This window comes from Bactrocera neohumeralis, unplaced genomic scaffold (assembly GCF_024586455.1).
Source record: "Bactrocera neohumeralis isolate Rockhampton unplaced genomic scaffold, APGP_CSIRO_Bneo_wtdbg2-racon-allhic-juicebox.fasta_v2 ctg2991, whole genome shotgun sequence".
NCBI lineage: Eukaryota > Metazoa > Arthropoda > Insecta > Diptera > Tephritidae > Bactrocera > Bactrocera neohumeralis.
Genome location: NW_026090469.1, coordinates 1,540 through 16,184, shown reverse-complemented (window position 1 = coordinate 16,184; position 14,645 = coordinate 1,540). Strand labels below are relative to the sequence as shown.

The window sequence follows — 14,645 nt, the reverse complement described above, 5'->3', positions numbered from 1 at the left end:
GTGTTCGTCGAGCGGCAGAGAGGAGCCAGACTATCGTGTGGCAACGCAATGACTCACGTTGAGTGGCGTTTGGCATTTGAAAAATAAGAGCGAATTTATACGAACAATACCCGCGAAAATTATGGACAATTGTTTTATTTTCAATTTGTATTCAAATCTGTTTTTACTGCGGACGCGAAAACGCGCAATCACATAACATAGAATTGCCTACATACATACATACAAACATCTATGTTGTATATACCATATACACATACATATGTACGCACAGCCTGAAATTGCATGCACGTTTGGCGCATAGCAAGCTTTGGAATGCTTGGAATAGTGCATTGGCGTTATCCACAAAGTGATTGGCGCGTCCTATTATCACCGGCGAAACAACAACTGCAATAATTAACAAACCATCATCAAATGCAAACTGATTTTTGAAAGTCGAAAACAGCGGCGCAACAACAAAGCGCATATACATAAACCAAAAATAACAAAATCGCACAATAAATAATAATGACAGCAAGGCATTGTTGTCATTTGTACATACATACATACATATGTGTATGTGTTATTGCGTTGCGGTGTTGTGGTGACACTTGATGTGACATTTCAAATGTCACGCATACAAATTGGAGAGGCGCGTTCTTTATTTTATTAATTTGGCAGTGGTGACAGCAAAGGCGAAGGCTAAGCGGTGGGACGCTGCGCAATAGAAATGGTGATTTTGGTGCGACCACAACAAAAAGTGAACCGCTGATCCCAGGCGAGGGGTTGCAGGGACAGCTGTGGCATACTTGAATGCATTAGCAAAAAAAACACATACACACGCACATACACAGGCAGGCGCTGGTATTGTAACCGAATAATTGCAACGCACGTGGAAAAAATATTCAAAAAGGAGTCAAGGATTAACGCGCCATTGTCAAATGTTATTGTTAACATTATACGTGCACACACATACACAGTTATTTCGCAAATTACAAATTGTGAGGGTATGTGGTTGTTATTGCAATTTGCAGTCAAATGTTGGACTTGTTTTCGTGCACTTGGCAGAACTGTTTACTAAAAGGAATGGCTGATTAAAATCTTCAATTTTTTGTACTCTTTCAGTGAAAATGAGTTTATAGAGTTAGACGCTCTCATTGAAAGTTTTGTCCATTTTCACACGAGCAATTTTGAAAACAAGGCCACATCCTATCTTTTAAGTCTTTACTGTGGTAAAGTGATCTTTTCCCGAGGAAAATACTAACCTATTTGATATGATACATTCGATTGCCTTTGCAGCTAGTGCAAGTGTAATATATAATATGTACATTAGGGAGGGTCGATTTAAAAATCGCCCATTGCTCTATGAAAATCATATTCTAGGATGTACAAAATAAGAAACTTTTCCGAAGGAACCATACCTTTAAAACGAATTTTGATGTCCCCCAATTTGAACTGAACTTTTGGGTAGGGGCAAATTTTAAAAATCCCACTTTGACCCATTTAGAGTGCTCCAATCGAGTTCAAATGTATGACCGACCCCACTAACTTTGGACGGCCGATCCAATCGTATGCCAGTGGCAACCCCTGAATCCCCCTGGGGTTCTCTTTACAATCATTTCAAAAAATCACCATTTTTTGGTTTTTACATGAAAAAAATCAGCTAAATGGCTATTTTTTTCTTTATTTTTATTTATTTATTTATAATAATATCTATTTTTTCTCTTAAGAAATTTATTTAGTCAGAACTATGTAAATGAAAGAATTAATTTAAGTGAGTTATAGAAAAGAAACTAAAAAAAAATTATTGTTTGAAGTCTTTTTTACTTTCAAGTCTGGGCAATTTCGCATGGCTCTCTAATGTCGTCGCCATAACAGCCTCTACATTTTTCCGGTATAACCCGTTTGTAAACGCTATCTAGCAATTGAACATGTCGTTCCGTTCCTTGTATGTGTGATGGAATTTTTGGATCATTAAACGGTGGATCATCTTGATTTAAATATTCTTTCAATGTATCGTATGGAATGCTTCGCGTGAATGGTGGTTCAAATGCGATATTTATATCATTCAAATTGATCATTTCCGTATAACTTGTGCAATTAAAGTTTATATCTGGTTTTTTATAAACTCTAAGTTCCATTGGCATTCGAATCGGTGGAAAATTCTTTTTTTTCTGGAGCAGGGGGCATATTTTGCAGCTCAATTTCCTGGAAGCCGTTCACCACCTAAAAATATATAATAATAAAATAATTAAAAATGGTTGACAATTATAATAAATGAGGATAGCAATAACTTACCGAAGAGTTTCACAAAGTCGATTTGACGGTTCAGTTTTCCGGCTGCCGATCTTGGTCCAGTGCTGGTTGATTTATCCAAAGCTTCAAAGAAATGCCGAAACGGAAATTCGTTGAAGTGTAGAAGGCAAACAAACCAATGCAATGGTCTTTTTTAACAGCAATTTGAATCGTCGTATAATTTCACCGTGTAGGCCAGTGTTTGTTGGCTCACCGTCAGTGCATATTCCAATTAATGTATCCAGTGATATATTTTTATCGTTGAAAAAACCATTTAATTTGGTTGTTTTGTATTCAGCGGTTTCATGTTCCAGTCTACGTAACCAATCAATTCAGAATTGCTCTCTTCAAAATAACAAGATGAGGTTCTTTTAACATCCTAGTATGATAGTTCTCATCAATTTTACCATCTATCGTTAAAGTATCATCATTTTTCTGCCACCGAATGAAAACGCTAACAAATTGGTATCATCTAACCTTTTGCGAAGCACTTCTTGTCTGCATTTCTCTTTTTCTCTGCGAACTTTCGATTTATCCATGATGAGAGGTTTCCCATGCTTATCTTTAATTTTAAAATCTTGCAAAAGAGCGGTTCCCCAATGCTGATGCTACTCTGTCAGGCACACCAAATCTGTCACATACCAAGGCAAAGTTAGAACACCGTCTTCTGTGTATTGTGAACTTGTGCTTCTATCCATATCTTCTTGAACCGGTGGCGGTGCGTATGTTGAATCATCGGGATCTTGGTATGTTGGCATTGGATGACATAGACGTTGCTCCTTGCTCTCTGAAGTTTCCATCATAAATGCATTCATTGCTGGTCTTCTCTGATTATGTTGATCCTGCATGAACTCTTTGAGGCAGTTCGGGAACCCAGCCGCATGCACATGGAGCTGCCTTCAAATCGCATTTACATGTTCCATGTAAAAAATTGTTTCCAGAGATTTTACATACCTGTAAATTGTTGTGTTGTTTCTTTCTTGATTTGCTCTTGATACTTGTCAAGCAATTTATTCAATTTATTACATACATTTTTTTCAGCATTATTTCCATACCAAGTTTTTCCCAAATTCCAATCAACTTAGTATCTTATACTTGAATAGTGAATGATTTATGGGAAAACTTTTTTTGTTCTGTTTTAGCACGTTCGCTTAAGTAAAAATAATATCTCAAGATATCCAGATGGGTTGGTAAATTAAGATCAGTCAAATCAGTAGACACACCAAAAACCGTAACATCATGCTTGTATATGACTACTGGGTTTTCGATAGTTGTTGATGGGGTTGCTTCATCTTGTTGGTGCAGAGGTTGGTGGATTCTGTTGTAAACTTTGATTTGGAATGGTCACTTCACTTATTATTTTTTTGAAATACCATAGTGTTATTGCTTTAGTTCTCCTCACTTTCAGAGGTAATAAGAATGAAATGGTAATTTCAATTGTATTTCAAAATTTGCCCCTACCCAAAAGTTCGACCCAAATTAGGGGACATCAGAATTCGTTTCAGAGGTATGGTTCCTTCGGTAAAGTTTCTTATGATCCCTAAAATATGATTTTCATAGAACAATGGGCGATTTTTTTGCCTCCCCCCAATCGACCCGGCCTAATGTACATATATCTATATTAACAATTATCTATGCAGGACTGTGATCTATTTTCGTATCAGTGCCAGTGTGTTAACTATTGTTATTTTTATATCTGGAAGAGAATGGAAAGGAGGAGTGGTGGAAATTAAGCGTTAAAAACAATTTACGGCAAAACTACGCATCTTACGGAGGTAAGCCAAAGATATAAAACTTTTGTATTAACACCTTTTTCAGGTAACCTCAAAATCTATATGAAAAATTAAAACATCCATGGTTATAGTTTTTTATATTTTTTTAATATAGAATTATATACTCAACACACATCTATATATGTATGTATGTATGTATGTATGTATGTATATAAAAGAAAGTTGTGTTAGTTACACCATTTAACTCATGAAAGGCTGCACCGATTTGGTTGAAAATTGGTGGGGAGGTAGCTTAGAATCAGGGTAAGGACATAGGATACCTTTTCTCTCCTTATGTTAAAGTTTAACACAACTCATAAATACAAAAATTATATTTCAAATAATAGGCATTTGTCCAAAACTCATGTTTGTAGGAATCATTTGAATATATGCGTGCAATTTTGAACAGATTCTTCCTCAAAAATAATACAATTGCTAAGTATTTGGAATAGTAGAAAAGAACTGCAACCAAATACGCAGTGAAATAGATTATAACTGGCTCAGTAATCATTCGTTGAGTATGTATCGGTTCACTAAATGCAGTCCACTAGAATGACTGTCGATTGGACTCCAGTGAGAAATGATGGAGCTATGTTTCTATTGTCACACACCTACGAAAAATTCGGTTTTATTACGATTAAAGAGCACTCAAACACTTCTCAGAATCAGTTATGCGTTGTTTTTGTTGGATTATGAACTTGCGAAGCACTCACTTTGCACAGAGCTTTCGCCTCTTTAGGACGTCATTCTCCTCTCTGCTCATTTCACCTCTTTCATGCTAGCAAATCCCTTTTCAACGGTGGATTTCCCTGATGCAGAGCCCAAATTCAACAGTATTTTCCATCAAAAAGCAATGCTTTATTAACACACGAAATGCTTTTATGATCCTTTTTTTTAGTAAACTAACACAAGTTGCTTCACAAAAATGCTATATCTCATTAACTAATAGTTATAATCCAACTAAAAGAAATCATATAGCTGGTAGTAGTGGTATTATCTACATATGTATCAGCCACAGTGAAGCGTGGACGGGTCCTCTAGTTTTAAATAAATCTTTGAACGAGAGAAATTCAACTACTTTGCCTTATTTCCAGAATAAATTGTCGTAAGTTTGGCATTTTCAGTGCTCTGGTCTTACTCCTGAATCAATATATGCATATGAGGAGATTTATTTATTTTCCAATCTAATTTTAACTTATTTTTAATATTGACACTAACGTTATAAAATCTTACCCATCTCGAAATAAGTATAGCATATGTGGTTAGCTTTCGCAATTACACATTCCTGTATGTCCTTTAAGGATGTGTGAAGTGTGTGTGTGTAAAAGTTCTTGTACGCCTTAGATTGCACTTGGTATGGGTCAGAAATATTCTTACACACACACATGGTCAAAATAATAAGTACATACGCCCGTGTAACATTGAATGACTAATAAATTCTCTTTTATTCATGTTTAAAGAGAAATAATATCATATTTCATTTCATATTCTATATAGCTTAAATAACGAAAATAAAGATATTTGTAATAATAGTTGAAATAGGTACTTAAATTTCTAGCGAAGAACAAAAAGACTAAAAAATGGCTGGACAAAATAATAAGTACATCAGGTATCAGTGAATGAAAAAATTTATCAGTTAGAGTTTTCTGTATCCTTTTTGATTTTTATTAACTTCTTTCATCAGTATCTAGCATATCCGTCATTATTTTCAATTCCTTTTGATATTCGTTTTGGCATACTGGAGATAAGTTTGTGGCGGCACGTATCAATTGGAATCTCATACCTGGTTTTTTCAACAAAATTCTCTAACTGATCCTTATTTTGGAACGATTGCTTCCCAATTCGTTACTTTAGCTCCCCCCCCAAATTTTTCAATTGGATTCAAGTCGGGAGATTGATATGGCCATTTAAGAGAAATCCTGCTGAAATTTCCTCATTAGTGGCACACTTTCCTCAGCATATGGCAGCATCGTGTTTTCCAAGATATTTTTATATTAAAACCTATTTATAGTGCCTGAAATACGATGTATTGGTCCTACACCATTCCACGAAAAGCAGCCCCAGACCATTATGTTGCCGCCACCGTGTTTAACGGGCTTTTTTGTAGACTATGAATGCAATTCTTTACCTTTCGGATGACGAACATTCCGTCAGGTATCATTTCCAAACAAATTCATTTTTGTTTCGTCACTCCACAACATATATCGCGCCCACATTTTCTCATCATTTGCATGATTTTACGCGAAATGTAATGTTATCCTAAATTTTTTTTGCAATTATGGTATTTTTCTGGCTATCCTGCCAGGTAAATTAGCTCCATTCGGGAAGATATTATGCTACCAATATCGGCTATTATTACTTTGAAGATATAAATGTGTCCTTTTTACCAAGAGTAACGATTGGTTGTCCGTTGTTGTTGATGCCTTTTTTGGTTGACCACGAGTTTCAACATTATTTTTAATCCTTAGGACATTATGAACGAAATACAATAAACGGCCTAATGTTTTAGCAAAATTCCTAAGACTTTGGCCCTCTTTTCTGAGGTTAAAGACGATTTCCTTTTCCTCAGCACTGCAATGCTTTTTTCTACCCATCTTTATAATTTTTTAGTTTTTAATGCGTTTCAAACATGGAGCTATACAACCGAAAGAGCAAACTATTAAAATAAATCGTCCTATTTGCTGAAAATCTTAAATAATTAACAATGTACTTATTATTTTGGCCACTTAGAAACACGAGCATCAACAATCAATTGCCCCTTACAAAGCGGCATTTTATTTTCACTGTTAAAGGTACTACAATATCGAATTTAATGAAATCAACCCGTAGTTGCATTCGTATACATACTTCAACAAACATTCAAAATTCAATCAAGAATGCAGCCTAAAGGAATGTTCTTATTATTTTGACCATATGTGTACGTACATATCACTTATTGCAGCTGCTGCAAAACATGCAATCTAGTGCAATAACCAAGATAGGAAGCTCTCTCATGATGATTCTATCACACACCTTTAGGATTAGTACAGTCAAGTATTGAATGATGGGCTTGATACTAGTGGAGTATATGCATCGAATAATAAATAGAGATTAATGGGACGAAATGATGTACTTTTGTTAGTCCTGTGGAGGGCGGTTCGAAGAACAATAGTACTGCAGGATGAAAATTTATAAATCCTTTTTTAAATGTGTACACACACATATGTACATACATATGTAATTATATAATTAATATCAATGGTTAGGTCGAAGTCAAAATTTGTCGAAAGATACCGAAGTACAAATAAAAATACACGAATTGCATATGAATTAATTGAAAACATCTGATACCTTTGTTGTCGATAAAATCAAGAAATCTGAGTTTAATGTATTGCGTTTCTACTGTTGTCATCGATACATTATATATTTATATACATATGTACTATATTTGCAAAAACTCTATAAATGCTTACGAACACGTTACTTCAACATTCATACATATGTACATACATGTATTTATCCAAAACTTGTTATAATGATTACTAATCATAATAATTAGTAATTAGATTTTTATTTTTTGAAAGGTGAAGTAATGATTATATTATGATTATTTTCAGATTTGGACGATTACTAATTGATTACGATTACAGATAATCGGAAAAATAGTCAAGATTAATAAAATTTTTGAAAAATAATCAAAAATAATAAAAAGGTAATCGAAAATAATTTGACCACTTCGAAGATTACTTTTGATTGTTTTTGATTATTATTTTTTTTTTTTGTGAAATTATGGCACTAGTGTTTCATGTTAGTTGTTTTTTTTCACTTTTTCTTATTACTACTGATGTTCATCGATTTGATAATTGATAACCTGTTGTATTCTTCTTGATTCTGCATTTTGTATAAAGTAAATATTTCTTTTGCGTATATTTTTTTGTGAGTGTTATGTTACACTTTACATACTTGTTATCAGGGTTGGGCATAGTACACTAAAAAATAAGTACAATAAGCTTTCTATTTCTTCAGTGGTAGTTAAACAGCAAAATCCATTATCACTGAAAATTTAGTGATAGTGGAAAAAATGTCATTATCACTAAACCTTTATTCATATTGAAAAACAAATTGCACTACCATTAAAGGTTTAGTAATAGTGAACACATTTAGTTATAATGAACATTTTTCAGTAACATAACACTGTTTCTTAAAGTACAAAAATAATACTACGTATGTATATGTATAAGCTGAAGCAGTATGAGGAAATGTATTCAAAATAAACCATATATTTGAGTATAGACTTCTAATTATGCCGCACTAAAATTAGGCAAACATAATTTATTTTTTATTTGCTTTCTTTAATACCAACATTTCAAAAGTACGGTCTGTGAGATTTTGTTTGCCATCGATTGACAATTCCAAAAATAGTACTCACTTAAATATTGCATTACAGTTACTCAAATGGGAGTACTCACTTAAATATTGCATTTCAATAACTCCAACTTAGTAACATTAGTTCAATTTTACAAATAAACTTACAAACTAACACTTAACTTATGCATGCTTACGTATCGTCGGCTTAGCTTTTCCTTATAAGCTAGAGATATTGCACATATGTATGTAACATATGTATGTACCTTTGCTAGCATAAGTGCTCATTAGAATTTTGCCACTTTGTTTTGTAACTCTTTTGCTTGAATGTACTTACAGTGGGGAGCAAAACCGAGAACATATTTGCTTTCTTGAGGTATTAGCATTGATTTTCATGATACAATTTTTTCGATAGGTTTTTTGAAAGTTTGATGTTGACTCTTTATTATACTAGCATTGAATGGACTATAAAACTGCATACCCAAAAATATTATAAATGCTCTTATTAAAGTCTTTGAAATTTGTACGAAAATTTTGTAAGTTGTCATAAATTTTGTATACAGTTTTAAACTGTAATTCATATGATATTTTTAAGAAGATGAACTACATTTTTATAAAAATCTATCCAGAAAATTGTATCGTGAAAAAAAATGCTAATGTCTCAAAAAGGCAAACATGCGTTCCTTTCTGCTCCCCAGTGTGCATTTGAACATTCACACAAACATATGTACTACATAATAACTAACTCGCTTTACTACTGAGCTCCGTTGCAATTTTAAGAGTGCCAAATTAAGTAGCAAGACACCAAGAAATCACGTTAATTCATAAAGAAGGGTGTGAGTTTAACTAGCAAAAGGAAAACATTAATTGTGAACTATTGTACTTGTGAGTATTAAACATAATTGTTGTTAACTTTTAATAATAAAATTTATTTTTAGGTCTAAATGTCTGTTCATGTTTTCGAAACCGATTTTTCTGCAGACGACAGTATTGAAGATCTGGACTTTAATACTACTGGAAGTAAACGAAAGAGCTCATTAAGTGCGAAATCAGGACCGGCCCTAAAAAAAGTCCGTGTGAATTCACAAAAAATTATTTTCAAATAAGAATTTTACACAGAAGTGGAAAAAGTTAGTTTTAAAGTTTTTAAATTAAAGCACACTATGAATTTATAATTTTTATTGTTAGATTTCCGACAAGACAACCTGTGCTAAGTGCGTTGCATGTCATCGAGTGATTAGAGGAAGCGGTGAAGTGACTTCAAATTTCATCAAACATTTGCAAGTCAAGCATAGTGAATGTTTTAAAACATACAAAAGTTATAAAACAGGTAGCCCTTTTGGCGGTAACATGCAATCTGAGTTCGATGGTAAACTGTTACATGCAATGATTGATTGTTCATTGCCCCTTTCCATTCTGGAAAAAAATCCTTTATAGATCTTTTTCAAAGTACAGATATGAAGGTGATGTGTCAGAATGTTTTCAATGCAAATTTTTCAAAACGAAATGTAAATATAAAATGATGAGCTTTAAAATTTTTTTAAATATAATCGAAAATAATCAAAAATAATCCTTGAAAGTAGCCAATTATTTTTTGATTACTTTTGATTATTTTTGATTGTTTTCTCGTAATCCTAACTAATCTTAATTATTTTTGGATTATTTGTAATCATAATTAATTAATAATCAGGAATTGTTAAAAGAAAATTATGTAATCAATACCATTCTTTTCAAATTTAATCTAATTGATTACTAATCGTAATCCAAATTTAACAGCAATGATCCAAACACATGTGGGGGTAAAATTAGTGATTTTGAAAGAGCTGCATCAAAGGAAACGGGTAAATTGGACTCAATTGCAGAAGGCAAAATTTCACAATTTTCTTAACTAATGATGCGAAAGGTTCTGATTGAAATTATATTGCGGTGTCGGATATTCCTATTATTAAAGTAAAAAAATAAAATAATTAATCTCTCTTATATATTTCCATGAAAAGACGAGAAAATCGTAAACTTTCGGGGCAAATATGAATTAAAAATGTATAATAGAAAACTTCGTATCCCTCTCCGACCGTTCGATTGATTTTATTTTTCAAATCCTGATTTCTCAATTACCTCTTGGTAATAATCTTATAAATATTTTTAGTACCGCGGTTAGCTTTGAAATCGAAGAAAAGATGGTATGTGTCCACTTTTCAGGGCACACTGATAAGGTCCAATCAGTTTGGTTGTAATCTTTTACAAAATACGCTCGTTACAACCCTATATGCGATGTTGAGGAGGCTTAGTTGGTGAAGATTGTGGGGATCTCCCTTTTTGTGGATTGGGCAGAGCACACTTATATTCCTATCGTTGGGCATGCTGTCGTCCGGCCATATTTTGCAAAGCAGCTGATGCATACTCCTTATCAGGTCTTGGCCGCCGCCGCTTTGTTGTTCTTCAGGCGGGTAATTGCTATTCGAACTTCTTCATGGTTGGGTAATGGAACGTCTGCTCCATCGACGTCGATTGGGGAATCGGTTTCGCTTTCTCCTGGCGTTGTACGTTCACTGCCATTCAGCAGGCTGGAAAAGTGTTCCCTCCATAATTTAAGTATGCTCTGGTCATCGGTGACTAGATCACCTTTGGGGGTTCTAAAAGAGTATGCTCCGGTCTTGAAACCTTCTGTTAGCCGCCGCATTTTTTTCGTAGAATTATCGAGCAGCCAGCTTGTCAGCTAGCTTATCAAGCTCTTCATTTCGGCCTCTTTCTTTTTCTGTCTGCAAATGCGTCTCGCTTCCCTCTTCAACTCTCGGTTTCTATCCCAACCCGCACGTGTTGTGGTCGATCGTAACATTGCGAGGTAGACAGTCTGTTTTCTCTTCGCTGCAATACGGCACTCCTTGTCGAACCAGCCGTTCTTTTGCATTTTCCAAAAGCCAATGGTTTCGGTTGCAGCTTTACGTAAGGAGCGTCAAACCTTCCTTGTGTTTGTTGACGTGCGTTTTTTGCTGCACAGAGGCGGGTGCGAATCTTGGCTGCAACAAGTTAGTAGTCCGAGTCGATGTTAGGACCTCGGAGCGTACGCACGTTAGAACACTGGAGATGTGTCTTCCGTATATCACGACATAATCGATCTGGTTGGTGGCTTTTCGATCCGGAGATAGCCAGGTAGCATGATGTATTTTCTTGTGCTGGAATCTAGTACCACAGACAACCGGCAAAGCCGATCAGCCTCAACCCATTTGAGGATGTTTCGTCGTGCAAGCTGAATTTACCGACCGTAGTGCAAAAGACACCTTCTTTGCCCACCCTGGCGTTAAAGTCAGCAAGCACGATTTTGACATCGTGGAGGGGCAGCTCTCATAGGCGCGCTCCAAGCGCTCATAGAAGGCATCTTTGGTCACATCGTGTCCTTCTCTTCCTTCGGGGCGTGAGCGCAAATCAGCGATATGTTGAAGAACCTCCCTTTGATGCGGATTATGGCTAGACGTTTATTTACCGGAGTGAATGATAGTACTCGGCGACGTAGTCTTTCTCCCACCACGAATAAAGTATTGTACAAATAGTTCAGGAAAATCCCACGATGACTGTTCATCAATTGCAACTGGAAGTGCAGCAAAGATTTTCTAACGTTGTTTCCGACGATACAGTTCGTAGAACTTTGAAAAAAGCTCGATATGAAACTAATGGAGTTCGCGAATGAATATGTTTCAAAGCCCCCAGAGTTTTGAAATAGTATCATTTTAACGGATGAGAGCAAATTTTGCATCTACGAGATAAAAGGGAAGAAATTGATATAAAGGAAAAGGGGAAAGGAGGATGAAAAAAAAAATATGGAAGCGATGTTATGGTTTGGAGATGTATAGCAGCCAACGGTGTAGGAAAACTCACATTTATTGACTTCATAATGGACCAGAGATCATATATACAAATTTTGAAAGTTAATCTTTTACCAAATTCTTAGCAACTGGGGTTGGAACAGATTTTTTGATTCCAACAAGGTAACGACCCCAAACTTCTGCACAAAATATGAAGGTCTGGTCTTTGCGTAATGTAAAAAAACAGTTGCAAACATTTCCTCAATTTCCGTATATAAACCCCATTGACCTTTTATGGGTATGTAGAACATTTCAAAGTATGCTCAAGGATATTCGTATATGCAAAAAACCCCATTGACCTTGGATTCAATGTCCAGACGTCTCAAAATAAAAAGAAATCCCACTAGATATAAATAAATCATGACCATATTTTTGATTCTGATTTTTTGAAAAAAATTGAATATGAAGATTAGGTTTGAATTTTTATTACAGGAATATCTCACGTAACTTCTTCTTCTTCTTAATTGGCGTAGACACCGCTTACGCGATTATAGCCGAGTTAACAACAGCGCGCCAGTCGTTTCTTTTCGCTACGTGGCGCCAATTGGATATTCCAAGCGAAGCCAGGTGCTTCTCCACTTGGTCCTTCCAACAGAGTGGAGGTCTTCCTCTTCCTCTGCTTCCCCCGTCGAATATTTTCAGAGCTGGAGTGTTTTCGTCCATCCGGACAACATGACCTAGCCAGCATAGCCGCTGTCTTTTAATTCGCTGAACTATGTATGTCGATGTCGTCGTATATCTCGTACAGCTCATCGTTCCATCGAATGCGATATTCGCCGTGGCTAAAGTGCAAAGAACCATATATTTTCCGCAGAACCTTTTTCTCGAAAACTCGTAACGTCGACTCATCGTTGCTGTCATCGCCCAAGCCTCTGCACCATATAGCAGGACGGGAATTATGAGCGACTTATAGAGTTTAACTTTTGTTCGTCGAGAGAGGACTTTCAATTGCCTACTCAGTCCGAAGTAGCACCTGTTGGCAAGAGCAATCCTGCGTTGGATTTCCAGGCTGACATTATTAGTGGTGTTAATGCTGGTTCCTAAATAGACGAAGTGACGTGGCAGCCAAGTCGCGAGTGCGACGACTGTTTTGTTTGATGACAGGAGATATTTCGTCTTTACCTCGTTCACTACCAGACCCATTTTCTGTGCTTCCTTGTCCAGTCTGGAGAAAGCAGAACTAACGGCGCGGGTGTTGAGGCCGATGATATCAATATCGTCGGCATACGCCAGCAGCTGTACACTCTTATAGAAGATGGTACCTTCTCTATTTAGTTCTGCGGCTCGAACTATTTTCTCCAAAAGCAGGTTGAAAAAGTCGCACGATAGGGAGTCGCCTTGTCTGAAACCTCGTTTGGTATCGAACGGCTCGGAGAGGTCCTTTCCGATCCTGACGGAGCTTTTGGTGTTGCTCAACGTCAGTTTACACATCCGTTTTAGTTTTGCGGGGATACCAAATTCAGACATCGCGGCATAAAGGCAGCTCCTTTTCGTGCTGTCAAGGCGGCTGGAAATCGACGAAGAGGTGGTGTGTGTCGATTCTCTTTTCACGGGTCTTTCTCAAGATTTGGCGCATGGTGAATATCTGGTCGGTTGTTGATTTGCCAGGTCTAAAGCCACATTGATAAGGTCCAATCAGTTTGTTGACGGTGAGCTTTAATCTTTCACACAATACGCTCGATAGAACCTTATATGCGATGTTGAGGCTCCTTTGGCGCAGATTGTGGTCTCCTTTTTTATGGATTGGGCATAGCACACTTAAATTCCAATCGTTGGGCATGCTTTCGTCCGACCATATTTTACAAAGAAGCTGATGCATGCACCTTATCAGTTCTTCGCCGCCGTGTTTGAATAGCTCGGTCTTCAGGCGGGCAATTGCTATTCGAGCTTCTTCATGGTCGGGTAATGGAACGTCTGCTCCATCGTCATCGATTGGGGAATCGGGTTCGCCTTCTCCTGGCGTTGTGCGTTCACTGCCATTCAGCAGGCTGGAGAAGTGTTCCCTCCATAATTTAAGTATGCTCTGGGCATCAGTGACTAGATCACCTTTGGGGTTCTACAGGAGTACGCTCGGTCTTGAAACCTTCGTAAGCCGCCGCATTTTTCGTAGGAATTTTCGAGGCATTACCCCTGTCGGCCAGCTTATCAAGCTCTTCGTACTCACGCATTTCAGCCTCTTTCTTCTTCTGTCTACAAATGCGTCTCGCTTCCCTCTTCAACTCTCGGTATCTATCCCATCCCGCACGTGTAGTGGTCGATCGTAACGTTGCGAGGTAGGCAGCCTGTTTTCTCTCCGCTGCGACACGGCACTCCTCGTCGTACCAGCTGTTCTTTTGCTCTTTCGGAAAACCAATGGTTTCGGTTGCAGTTGTACGTAAGGAGTTTGAAATGACAGTTC

At 36.6% G+C, this 14,645-nt stretch overlaps 1 long non-coding RNA gene across 1 annotated transcript; it reads left to right on the top strand.

Annotated features, from left to right (window-relative positions):
* Nucleotides 1-9,204: 9,204 nt before the first annotated feature.
* Nucleotides 9,205-9,907, top strand: LOC126766923 (uncharacterized). Its single transcript, XR_007668973.1, has 3 exons — nucleotides 9,205-9,272; nucleotides 9,326-9,517; nucleotides 9,576-9,907. It is a non-coding gene; the product is annotated as an uncharacterized LOC126766923 (long non-coding RNA).
* The last annotated feature ends 4,738 nt before the right edge of the window (nucleotides 9,908-14,645 follow it).